Genomic DNA, 14,495 nt, shown 5'->3' with positions numbered 1-14,495 from the left:
CTGGATGGTATACTCAAAACGAAGGAATATCAATACCGGTTACTGGGTAAAGATAACCAACAAAGAGGGGATTACATATACCGGTTACTGGGTAGAAAACCACAGAAATAGGACTTACAACTACCGGTTACAGGGTAGAAGGCCACAAAGTCCGCTGGGGAAAAGGATGAACAATTACTGGTTACTGAGCAATTGAACAACTGAACCACATGCAACTGCAAGGGATAACAAGAAAGGAATCAATCTAGGAACAAACTAGAAAGACACAATCAAATAAGACTTAACCTGATGAGGATATAACTCAGGGGAGTAATTCCATCCCAATACACAACTGGGGAGGAAACTAAAACAATAATCATCCACGAGTACACATCTCAGTGGGGAAGAAAGAAGGAAAGATAGACACTTTCTGCTTATGGGGCTGACTCTATATGGAGAGATCAAACATAAACATCTGCTTGGGGAAGAATATTTCACCAATAGAAGAAGATAACAAGCAAAGATATATGGCAAAGAATGCAAATCATGAATATCTTAATGCTATTATTATGCATGTATACGCATGATTTGCGTATGATTAATGCTGACAAACAGACATATCTAACACAAACAAGTCCATGAATCCCGAACAGACACTCGGCAAACGCCTCGACAAGAAGGGCGAAACCTAAGCTTGGGAACAACTCGAGAAGGATGAAAATAAATCATCAGGGATATCAAACCCTATCCCAAAGCTACACTCGCTGAGGATACAAAGAAGATGTATTCAGGAGCAGCGAAAGAAGAGAATCAGACAGAAAACCCAACTCTGATGGGGATAAACTCTGGAATAAGAATGAATAAGGGAAGACTTTAGCTACAGCTGGGAATAGGCAAAGTCGAAGCTTCCAACTGCAAGAGGTAACACTTTGCACCGAAGAAGTCTTCCAGGAGCAAACAATCCTGACATAAGGAAGATGTAGAAAATCTGTCGGGGACTTTCTATCAACTCTCTCGGGGACAAGTGGTTAAAACACAATAAGATCCGCCGGAGAAGAAACTCTATTGGGGAAGCTTATTAAGAAATGATGTGGAACTCCATGGGGAATAACCACCAATCAGATGTACATCAATCAAAACACTCCCTTCTAACTGCTGGAGAGGAAACTCTGCAAAGGGGAAAAATAGCATTTTGCTCCATTGGGGAAGGAAATAAACATCTTCATCACCAGCTCTCAATGCTAGAAGAAATCTTCAGACTCGGAGGGGATACAAACATCAAGCTCTGATCTGGCAACCCTACTGGGGACAAGCTGCAAACGCTCTCGAGGGAACTACCCTGGCTGGGGAAACTGGAAATGGATCCATCGTCAATAAGCGACATACCGGGAATACCTCCTTTTCAAAATAAATGAAAAGGGAAACAAGCCCTTCATCAAATGCACTAGGCAAATTCCTATTGAGGAGACAAATATCTGGAAAGATAGCTCTGCAGGGAATACATGCATACTCTGCTGAAGATTCTTACTTAGGCTAGGGAAAGACGATCTTCCTTGTGAGTAGATAGTCAGGATAATGAGACAATGAAGATTCTCCATTCAAAGCATATCAACTTTTATCAATCTATAAGGGATTTTAGGCCAGTCCATACAATGGATGACAACCATATAATTGATAAAACACAAATGCTAGCGCCAGACTCTCTGGGAAGCTAATGATGTATCATTCTTTCTGCGCTTGCTGGGGAGACAACTTGAAAGCTGATGAAGAGGATATAAGAATTCCAGAATATGAATAAATGTCTTACCCTTTGATGATCATACTATCCTTGGGAAAGCGCTGACAACATTCCACTTATCTTTTCAGTCATTGTGAATGTTCACTTTGTTTAAAAACAGTTTATTTATGAAACTTTATTTGTTTAAAACAATGATATTCATCAATTAAAACATGTAAACGTTTATTAAACAGAAACAAATGAGAGTGCAAAGAATTGGATAAAGGCTCAAATTTATTTAAGAGAATGGTAGTCCGCAAATGGCGAGACTCCATGGATCTTTACAAGTTTGAAATTGGTGATATACATGGAAAAAGGGATACATTGAACATAATGACCGTTTCTCCACCAAATATGAATCCACTGTATTCAAAACTTCAGTTGATGATGACTGAGCGAGAATCTTTGATAGACGACAGTTGTAGAACAAAGTCTTGTCAGGATGCAGTTACTTGCCAAATCCCTAATTTTTGCCTAGATTTCCCCAGGGTGAGGTACTCAATCTTGCGGGATATATATATTCATCATTTTTTTCATGTCTCTAACTTTTGCCTGGGTCGTCCTTTCGGGTTTTCAATCCACCAAGACGCTCATTTTTTCCTAAGCCGCCCTTTCAGGTTTTCAACATAGCGAGCTATTCTTTTTTTTATTTTAGGCGAAGTATTTCTTAACTGCATCTGAATTCACAGGACGAGTGAAATCCTCCCCATCCATAGTTGTGAGCAACAACGCATCGCCTGAAAAGGCTCTCTTAACAACGTATGGACCTTCATAGTTTGGAGTCCACTTGCCCCTGGAATCGGGCGCGAAAGACAAGACTTTCTTGAGTACGAGGTCACCTTCTCGGAACACACGAGGCTTGACCTTCTTATCAAAGGCTTTCTTCATCCTTTGTTGATATAACTGACCATGGCACATGGCAGTTAATCTCTTCTCTTCAATCAAATTCAATTGGTCATAACGACTCTGAACCCATTCAGCCTCACTCAACTTGGCTTCCATCAAGACTCTCATTGATGGGATCTCGACCTCCACGGGGAGCACAACCTCCATGCCATATACAAGAGAGAAAGGGGTTGCCCCTGTTGAAGTGCGGACGGACGTACGATAGCCATACAAAGGAAACGGCAGCATCTCATGCCAGTCTTTGTATGTAACAACCATCTTCTGAATAATCTACTTAATATTCTTGTTAGTAGCTTCAACAACCCCATTCATCTTGGGTCTATAGGGAGAAGAATTATGATGCGCAATCTTGAACTCTCTACACAACTCTTTCATCATCTTATTGTTCAAGTTAGATCCATTATTAGTAATGATCTTGTCTGGCACACCATATCGGCCTATGAGTTGATTCTTGATAAACCTCACAACCACCTGCCTGGTCACATTTGCATACGATGCCGCTTCAACCCACTTGGTGAAGTAATCAATGGCTACGAGAATAAAACGGTGATCGTTTGACGCCTTCGGTTCAATCATGCCAATCACATTCAAGAGTGTCGGGGGAACATGAATCTTATCCGCATAAATCTGACACTTGTGGCATTTCTTCACATACTTGCAGCAGTCAGACTCTATGGTCAGCCAATAGTAGCATGCTCTCAACATCTTTTTCGCCATGGCATGCCCATTGGAATGAGTACCAAATGAACCCTCATGGACTTCAGTCATTAACAAGTCTGCTTCGTGTCTATCCACGCATCTGAGCAGAACCATGTCAAAATTTCTCTTGTAAAGCACATTACCATTAAGGTAGAAACTGCCAGATAATCTCCTCAAAGTGTTCTTATCTTTAACAGATGCCCCGGGAGGGTAAGTCTGACTTTGGAGAAAACACTTGATATCATAATACCACGACTTATCATCTTTCACCTCCTCAACTGCAAACACGTGAGTTGGTCTCTCCAAGCGCACCACGGTAATATTTGGGACTTCATTCCAATAATTGACAACAATCATTGAAGCAAGCGTAGCGAGAGCATCCGCCATCTGATTCTCATCTCGAGGAATATGATGAAAGTCAACTTTAGTAAAGAAAGCTGAAATCCTCCTCGCATAATCTCTATATGGGATGAGGCCAGGCTGATTCGTCTCCCATTCACCCTTAATTTGATTAACAACAAGGGCCGAATCGCCATAAACATCAAGATGTTTGATCCTAAGATCAATACATTCTTCCAAACCCATAATACAAGCCTCATACTCCGCCATATTATTCGTGCATTTGAAATTTAGCCTTGCCGTAAAAGGAAAATGTGTGCCTTTAGGAGTAATAATCACTGCCCCAATACCATTTCCATACTGATTGACAGCACCATCGAACATCATACCCCATCGGGAACCAGGCTTTGGCCCTTCATCAAGCGTAGGCTCATCATAATCTTTCATCTTCAAATACAGAATCTCTTCATCAGGGAAGTCGTATTGCACAGACTGATAATCTTCAATCGGTTGATGCGCCAAATGGTCAGCCAAGATACTACCTTTAATAGCTTTTTGAGCTCGATATTCAATATCATACTCATAGAACAGCATCTGCCAACGGGCAATTCTCCCAGTTAAAGCAGGCTTCTCAAAGATATAATTGATCGGATCCATTTTGGATATCAAACAAGTTGTATGATTCAACATATACTGGCATAAACGCTTAGCAGCTCAAGCTAAAGCACAACATGTCTTCTCAAGCATTGAGTACTGAGACTCACAGTCGGTGAACTTCTTACTCAAGTAGTATATTGCATATTCTTTCTTTCCTGATTCATCTTGCTGACCAAGGACACAACCCATGGAATCATCAAGCACGGTCAAGTACATAATCAATGGTCTCCCTTCAATAGGAGGAAACAGAATCAGGGGCTCGGACAGATACTCTTTGATACTGTCAAAGGCCTTTTGGAAATCCTCGGTCCAATCATGACGCTGATCTTTCCGGAGGAGCTTGAATATAGGCGCACATGTGGCAGTCATGTGGGATATAAATTTTGAAATGTAATTCAAGCGGCCAAGAAAACCTCGGACTTGCTTCTCAGTTTTGGGCGCATGCATTTCTTGTATTTCTTTGACCTTGGCAGAGATCAACTTCAATACCTCTCTCGCTGACAATAAAACCCAATAACTTGCCGGAACGGACTTCAAATGTACACTTGTTTGGATTCAAGCGGAGTTTGTACTTTCTCAAACGCTGGAAAAGCTTCAACAAATGTTCTATATGTTCAACTTCCATTTTCGACTTTGCAATCATATCATCGGCATACACCTCGATCTCCTTGTGCATCATGTCATGAAACAAGGTAGTCATAGCATGTTGATACGTGGCTCCGGCGTTCTTCAAACCGAAGGGCATCACTCTATGATAGAATGTTGCCCATGGTATGATGAATGTTGTCTTCTCCATATCCTCGGGTGCCATTTTAATCTGATTATAACTGGAAAATCCGTCCATAAAGGAAAAGACATTAAATTTAGCCGTATTGTCCACCAGCATATCAATGTGTGGTAGAGGAAAATCATCTTTTGGACTAGCTTTATTCAAGTCACGGTAATCCACACACATTCGAACTTTTCCATCTTTCTTAGGTACAGGCACAATATTGCCCACCCATTGAGGATATGTAGAAGTCACCAGAAACCCTGCATCAATTTTCTTTTGAACTTCTTCTTTAATCTTCACTGCCATATCAGGATGAGTTCTTCTGAGCTTTTGCTTCACAGGCACACACTCAGGCTTCAACAGCAAGAAATGTTGCACGATACCAGTATCTAGACCAGGCATGTCTTCATACGACCAGGCAAAGACGTCGACATATTCTCGTAGCAACTCAATCAACCCCTTCTTAACAGGCTCTTCAAGGAGTTCCCCAATCTTCACTTCACGAATGCAGTCTTCAGACCCCAAGTTGACTGTTTCCAGATTCTCAAGATGTGGCTGAATGATCTTCTCCTCGTACTCAAGAAGACGGGTAATCTCATCAGGAATCTCTTCAACATCATCTTCTTCTACCTCAAATACAAGGAATTCAAAGTTGGGAGATGGTGTTGGATCATTATGTTCAATGGGTTTGATCAACATGCATAATGATTTTGAGTATAAAAGAGATTTCAGAATTCAAACAAGGCAAATCATTATGCAGATGAAAAATAATTTTATTCTCTTTTTTTAGGGTTTTATGGTGATCACCAATTTCCTAAAAAAAAGCAAAAAATAAAAGATAATTTGAGAAAACACACATTTAACATGCGATTATTGAATGAATATCATTGTATTAATCAATCATGCCAACAATGTCTTCACTTCTCCTTTTGGCATGGGAGAAGGGTTTTTTTAAAACAAAATGAACATATTACATTGACTTATGGATAACTGTTGGAACATCAACGGCGACCCAATTATTGCAGATCCCTTCAGGTATGACAAAGTTACCAAGGTCTTCCTCTTCATCTTCTTCAACGATGCCAACAGCTTCTTGATGTTCATTGGTGTGAATGAAACCTCCACTCTGGAACAGCCCAAGATCATTAAAAACACTGGAAGAATACCCTATACCAGCCCGGGACTTATTATCTTCCAACTTTATCATTTTCTCAAACCATTTGTTGCGCCATGCTTGATGGCCAACTTCGCGTCATTATAGGAGACAAATGAAGAAAGTCCTTTCCTAGAAGGCTCAGCAATAGATAAGGCTTGGAATGGAGTTCCAACGTCATCCTCAGCATCAATGTAGGAAAAGGAAGATAAATGGCTGAACAAAAGAGCCTTCTCTCCCTCTATCACCACCAACTTCTTGTTCTAGACGAACTTCAACTTTTGGTGTAGGGTGGATGTCACGGCACCTGCCTCGTAAATCCACGGTCTACCAAGTAAACAGCTGTATGACGGATGTATGTCCATAACTTGGAAAGTGATCTGGAAATCACTAGGTCCAATCTTGATTGGGAGGTCTAATTCTCCGATCACAGTCTTACGCGATCCATCAAAAGCTTTTACTACCACTCCATTCTTCCTCATGGGAGGCCCCTGATATGAAAGTTTGGCGAGAGTGGATTTTGGCAATACATTAAGATATGACCCTGTGTCCACCAACACATTGGACAGGGCATCGTCTTTACAGTTCATGGAGATATGTAAAGCCAAATTATGGTCTTTTCCCTCCTCCGAGAGATCATTATCACAAAAGCTCAAATTGTTGCAGGCAGTTATATTTGCAACAATGCTATCAAACTTCTCAATCGTGACATCGTGATCCACATATGCCACGTCCAACATGAAGGAGAATGGCGATCCAAAACGCAGCGGAATTTAAAATTTCTCCTTTAATGATCCTTACGAATGGGCATGATCAGTGATAGAATCGTTACCTCTTGTGGCGATCACGAACGTTGAACGATGACAACGCCTCTACTCAGTCCACACGAACGGATTCCTTCAATCTCAATGCTAGCTGCTACGAATGAAGGCTTTGAGTGAGAGAGAGAGAGCAACGAAATTTCAAGTGTGACAATGCTTCTACACAAGGGTTCTATTTATAGAACCACTTGTATGGGCTGCAAGCTAAAAAGCCCACTCAAGTGTATATGGCCCATATCTTATAATATGCCAAAACCACTTAAGTGCGTGGTACCTTACCATATTTCGTATTCTACTTAAGTACACCGTACCTTACGATGTTCTATAATTCACTTAAGGGCACCATACATTACAGTATTCCTTAATTACTCTATCTCTCATCAATCCGTCCTTTGTGTTTGACCCTATAGGTTTTCGCGGCATTGGCAATTATATTAAATCATGTATTTAACATAATAAACAGTGAGCGGTATCTAGCAACACATCACTGCTACCCAAGACACGAAAATGTCATATGATCTGACAAATCCTTCTGTGATAATAATTATGTGTATAATTACCCTTTTGCCCTTATGTCTATATTGAACACAAGGCATAGACTGTGTCATCCTTGTCCAGTTCAATATTGGGCCCATAGACATTTATCCTGTTACGCAGGATGGGTAAATTCCATCTAGGTCACTCATGTCCCTTAGCATGCTTCGTGGAGTACCCATCAACTGTCTTTATGGTCATCCAATTACGAACAAAGGTTGATCAGCAATAAGGCACTCGACTCTACATCTAGGGTCCATAGTGGTTTCAGGTCGAAGGGTGGTATACACCATTATCACCATGAGAATAACTTATGACAATTTGCATAACATTCTATATAGTATTCTCATAGCGGGTCAATCCAGTATAAATATTACTCTTAATATTCATACCTATGTTTAAGACTTGATAACTCTTTATCCATGATCCATGATGAAATTTTGGTATCAGATATAAGATGTCGAAGGTAATGTACGACACTAATATTTGTTAACACAAATAGGATAAAGATACAGAATGGTAAAGCAAATGACACAAGCAATTGTTAACCCAGTTCGGTGCAACTCACCTACGTCTGGGGGCTACCAAGCCAGGAAGGAAATTGACTAAAATAGAATTAGTTCAAAGACTCTCCGTACACTTCAACAAGTTACAGCCTTTCTCACCTAATCTCTACCTGTGCAATTTTTACCTAAGCACTCTTAGATATGAGAACCCACTCACTTCCCTACAATCACACCTGTGATCTTAAACAACAATCCCTTGAGAAAAGAAAATACTTTTCAATTACACACTCTTGATTTTACTTCACAATTTCAATCAAGAAGACACACTCTTGATCTTGCTTCACCGTTTTGATCAAGAAGACACACACTCTTGCTTAACAGCTTTAGAGTGACAAATTACAACCACAAATCAGTCCAATTCAATCATCAATGAATGACTTGAATGGTTTACAAGTCTCACGACTAAACAGACACAAACCCTAGCTCTCTCTATATATTTCGCTCAGTATTGGTTGTGTATTCAAACAGGTTTTCTAAGTCCCTTTTTATATAAGCATCCAGTTGGGCTTGGACATCTTGAAAGCCCTAAATCTATTTTCCAATCAAATCTTTTTATAACAGCTGGTTAGATCTCCTTGGAAAATAAGTAATTTTGGTTGTAATCCATGATTGAATGCGCCAGCTGATTAGATCTTCAATCATACAAATATTGCCATTAATTGTGCAATCACAAAACACCAGACATTCACACTGAATTTTCTGTGTACAGGATGTCGTGACATCGGGTCTGACATCCTGGAAAAAACCTGCATAATCCAATAATTCCTTTTATAACTTCCAGCAGGTACAACCATATCAGATGCCATGACCTTGTGTATGTCATCTGAAACAATCCTGCATGAACATGTCTTTCATTTAAGCTCCAGCAGATACATCCAATATCAGAAGCCATGGCATTGTATGTGGCATTCTGAAACAATCCTGCATGAACATGTTCTTGAACTCCAGCAGGTACATAGGATATCTCGTGTTAAGACATCACACATAACATCTTGTGAACATTCTTTGTTTTACCAAAATTGTTGCCAACACTTAGAATCAACAAATTACCCCTTTGGCAAATTTTGGCTAAAACATATATATGTCCTTTTTGTTCACAAGGTAAACTATCAGCAGTTAAACAACTTAACAGTAGTTTAAATAGCAGCAGAAGCAAAACAATTACTAGCTATAGCTACTAGTAATACACACATGCACAAGGGTACTTCTCCTCCCCCTAAATTTGTGTAACACAAACAGAATTACTAGTTATGGATGCAACTAGTAAGACACATAAATGCACAAGGGTACTCCTTCTCCCCCTAAATCTGTGCACACAACAAACAGTCTCCATGAACATAACAACTACTGTAACTCCAGCACCTGTACCATCCAGAATGTCATTCTGACATCTGCTTCAACACCACCACCTATGCACCATATCAAACATCCTCTTTGACATCTGTAAACAGAACAACATTCTGTTTTAACACCCGTGCACTTCCTTTAATAATAGTTATCCTCCAGCTATATACATCTCACAACTTCCACAACAACTTCCATATCAACACTTCTCCCCCTTTTTAGTCAAAATTGACCAAAGGTGACCAATTAGACAAAATAAATGTCTATTAGCCTAGCAGAGAAAGTTAGATCAGATGTTATAACATTAAGCATGTTAAAACATAATATTCAGGAAGTACAAACCATCATCATACACAGTTGTGATAGCTGAGATAATGACCAGATCCAAGGAACTCTTTAAGAGCCCTAAATATTATAAAACAGGCATCAATGAGGACTGCCACACATTACACAATTTCCAAAAAAAACAAAAAAAAACTCCATATAGCAACAGCAGAACATCACCCAAAACATCAGACACAACAGCTTCACAGTCTTCACAGCGTACCTCATACAGTCTCCAGTCTTCCAGACACAGGAGGGGGAACCATCAATCAGAGGAAGAAGTATCACCTTCACCTTCACCTTCACCTTCAGAGCCTTCAGAGCTGTCAGAGCTGTCACTGGGTTGTGCTTTTGCATCTAAATTCTTACCAGCCTTCTCTATTTCCTCTTTTTCCAGGCTACAAAGAAGAACTTCCAAAGCTTCTTTTCTTGCCTTGGCCACTGTCATACGGTGAACTGACTTTATGTGTTTTTGATTGCAATGTCGCGGTTAGCAAGAGTCGCCACCGACTTTTCTTTTATCCCATAAGGAAAGGTGGAAAAGAACAGGAAAGACCTTAATTTAGATTCTTAGGTTCGGGAGGTACATTATACAAAGGGAAGGTGTTAGCACCCTTTGTATCCATGGTTATCCATGGGCTCTTAATTGCTCAATCATTTATGTTTTCTAGTTTGAAAGAGTGTTTAAGAAATGTGTAGGAAATGTTTTGAAAAAAAGGAGAATTTAACTTTGTAATGATTCTTGTATAAATATATACAAAGTGACTATCTCGCTTAGTTTTGAAAGTCGTTTAGAAAAATATAACTCGGCAATGATTCTAGTGCGAATGTATGCCAAGTGGTGATTTTCTAATGGAGGTTTCGAAAGGTGTAAGGTGTAAAAAGTAGTTTTAAATTGTGAATAAGCAATTAAGAGTTATACCCATCCGAGGTCTTTCCGGGCATTTCCTATCCTTATGGGGGTAAAACTGTCCTTACTATTGAGAAGTAAGCAGTTTTATCCTTCGGATGTAAAAGGGTCATCGTAGGGTCATCGATTGGTCATTGAAGGCAACAGTTGTGAGGATACCTTAGCGTTCGAAGGGGCGATCATCATTTAACCGTAGGCTTCACCGAAGGGTCATCGAGGGACAAAGGCAACATGCGAGGGACTATGATGATTTAAACGAAGGGTCTTTGCTAAGTGTATCCCCCACATTCGCGGGACATGACCGTAGTACCGTAATATCGTAGGGTAACAAAGAGAGGTCCGAGATCACTTATTTAAAGGCAAAGTTTTACAATTAATTAGGTAGCCATAATCAAGTAGGTAATTAGGTCCATATTAAAATCAATACATTAAGAACAATTAAGCCATTAGGGTGGATCTTCGCCATAAAATTAGTACATTAAAATCAATTGAGTAATTCAGGGTGAATCTCCATAAGGGTACCCCACAAATAAAGGGGGATACCTAACAAGCAATCCTCTCCTGAGGCACGTGAACCTTTACAAAACTCAACAAAACATGTCAGAACACCAAATCAGGGTGTAATCGAGGATTACACCACAAGGGAAAAAAAAAGATCACAACAGTAAATAAGGTCGGGTAAATGATGCATGACAGAACATGAATAAAAAAATCAGAACAGAAAAGTCGGCTACTGTCACGTTCGCCCCTGCCTCGCCTAGCGAAGGCTTAGCGAATGCTCGCTGCATGCTCGCTTAGCGATGTGCTAGCGAGCGGCTGCGGATTCTGGTTTTGATATCAGTATATTTTCAACCAATTTTATGCCTTATGGCTTTCATTACCGCAATTATATGGTTAATCATTTAAGGTATTCAGATACATATTAAAGTTCACATGCCAAACTTAAGCTATTTTCATAAATCTAATCATGAAGCCATATGTAGATTAAGAACATAAGGCAGTAATAGCAAGGTAAACCTGTTGGCAGCTGAATTGCGACTTCGAATCGGCAAATTGGATTGAATTGGGCAGAGGTAGACCTTGGTGCCGCCGAGTTCCTTCAGGGTTCGTCTCCAGTGAGTATCAGGGTTTGCTTGCTAGGGCTCTCCTTTCTCCGTTTTCGTCCCCCTTTCCGTGACTGAAGCTTGGCTATTTATAGTGATTGTGATGACCTAATGGGCTCAGAATGAAGCCCAGAAACTCTGATATTCGCAAGCTTCGCTAGGCGAAGGAGTTGCTCGCCTAGCGAGCAAGCTAGTTTGGGCTTTTACTGGGTCTGGTGCTTCGCTGGGGCGAGTGTCATAACGAGGGGTTCGCTAGGCGAAGGAATTGCTCGCCTAGCGAGCGAGCTAGTTTGGGCCATTTTGGATTGAGTCCGTTGTGAGTTGGGCTTTTGTTCCTTTAAGATCAGCGCCTTGCAGAATAAGTCGGAGTGCCTTGAAAGATGCCTTGTAATATCAACGGGCAAATTTTGGGGTATGACAGCCACCTTTATACCATTCTCTAATTCCTTGCAGGTATCTTTCAGTTGATCAATTAAGCTTCCTTGAGATACAGGCTCTCTTCTGGCAGATGTCATGACAACATCATTTACATGACTTCCTTCAAACAGCTTATAATGAATGGATAGAGGGGGTTTTCTTCTGCTTGGCATGTCCTTTGTATTAAGAATGTCTGGGTGTTGACTCAAGATAATCCCACAAATAGTGGATGGGAAGGAAATGGGTAACTTCACAGCATTTGTAGAGGCATGTCTGATGGTTTGATCAAATATAAACTTGCCAAAATCATAGTTAACCCTTGTTCCAATTGCATGAATGATTCTTCCAAGACTAATGGATATGGTAGAGATATGATTAGTAGGCACCCAATTAGTTGAACCAATCTTGTGTAAGATGGCATATTTAACAGTGAGCTTCCCAACTGATAAGTGATTCCTACTAGGCCATTCCTTAACTTGGCCAGCTGTAATAACCCTATAGACCTTATTGTCTGTGGTCTTTAGGTCCACTCCTCCATCAGTTCCTCTTCCTAGGAACTTGTTGATAATACTTGGTGAGAATTTCACATATTTTCCCCTTACAAACACCTTGCAGAACTCCCTGCTGCTCTTTTCATAAATATCCTCAGGGATATTAACAACAAACTCTTTTACCAACCCCTCATAACATTGGGGTAGAGCTGCCACAGTCTTCATTAGTCCAGCATTTTTGATCAAATCAATTACTTCCTTTACCTCTACAGCCTCTTTACCAAGCTCTCTTTCAACGGCTACTCTCCTCTGAATGACAAATTTCCATTTTGTAGCACCATCTTCTAAATGAAAGGAGATATTGTCAAGGTGCATAGCAACAGCTTTGCCAGGAGACTTCTGAACAACCTGCCTTTTTGCAGGGGAGATGTCTAGGACATCGTCTTCGACATCCTCCTCGGAGTCAGAGCTGACTTTTTCTTTCCTTTTCCCAACCTCAACTTTGCTCCAGGATTTTGAGGGTCTTACACCAGCAGCCTTTTTCACTCTTGTTGTTCTCATTTTAGCCACACTTTTCCCTTTCCTAGTTCTCAGTTTCTCAGCTACACTAGGTTTTACAAGATGAACCAAAGGATCGTCCTCTTCTTCAGACCTTTCTTCCTCTAGGTCAATAACCTTTTCCTGAGACACATTTGGTTTCTTGCTAGGTAGGGTTTTACCTAGAGAGCATAGCCCTTCAGCAGCAACTTCCTTTTCTGATCTAGATGAGTCATCATCTTTATCAGCATGAGGTTCCTCCTCAGAAGAGGGGTCCCTTCTGGACAGAGGGCTAGAAACCCCTTTGACTTCATGCCCTTCACTTAGAATCCTAGTGACTAGGTTCCTTATGGCACGATCAGCATAATGCATGTCTTTTGGAAGAGAGGAGTTATCAGAGGTATTACCTTGCTTATCTCCAGCCTTGGAGGAGGGACCTGGGGTGTCGCCTGGTATCATGCAAAGTGGAGTAACGTCCATCACGTCTTCATCTACAAACTCCATGGAGGGAGTCTTTGCATGGTGAGAGGATTTTGAACCAGATGATGATGGATGTTGAGACATGTTGTAGGACTTTTGAGAAAAGTTTCTTTGCCCTAGCTGAGCTTCTATGAGAAGTTGAATGGAAATGGAGATTGTTGTGTTTAGGTAGCGTGTGCTAAAGGAATAGATACTATTTTCAATGCTAGGGAATGATTTTTCATTAATGTGGCTCTTTCTTTTAAAAGGGCAGACACTATTTTTATTTCTTTTATTTTTGGCACTTTAATTGCCATAATTTCACAAGAGTCCAAATCCCTAATTTTCCTCCCTCATATTCAATTTGAATTTCACCCAAATTCCTTGCAACCCTGTCTGCTAGTTCCAGTCCATGCTTTAGACCTCTGAATTTGTCTTCCACGAATTTTCTAATCAAGTGATAATAGCAAAAATAGTACTTTCTCCATCTGTGCTGAGTCTGATTTTTGGACCTAGTTTCAGCATTCAGGTTGTCATAATACAATGTCATGACATCGTGTGTGACATTGTATGCAATCATCAATAGTTTCATCCAACCCAGTTGAGCCCAACTGCTTCCATCTTCTATACCTTTCACATGTGTAGAAGCAGGTGTCATTCCAATCTTCTCCACATTGTTCTTGTCCTTTTTGCTTCGAGATAAACAT

Source organism: Lathyrus oleraceus, chromosome 4, assembly GCF_024323335.1.
Source record: "Lathyrus oleraceus cultivar Zhongwan6 chromosome 4, CAAS_Psat_ZW6_1.0, whole genome shotgun sequence".
Lineage (NCBI taxonomy): Eukaryota > Viridiplantae > Streptophyta > Magnoliopsida > Fabales > Fabaceae > Lathyrus > Lathyrus oleraceus.
The sequence above is the reverse complement of the archived record's forward strand: the minus strand, read 5'-3'. Positions refer to the sequence as shown.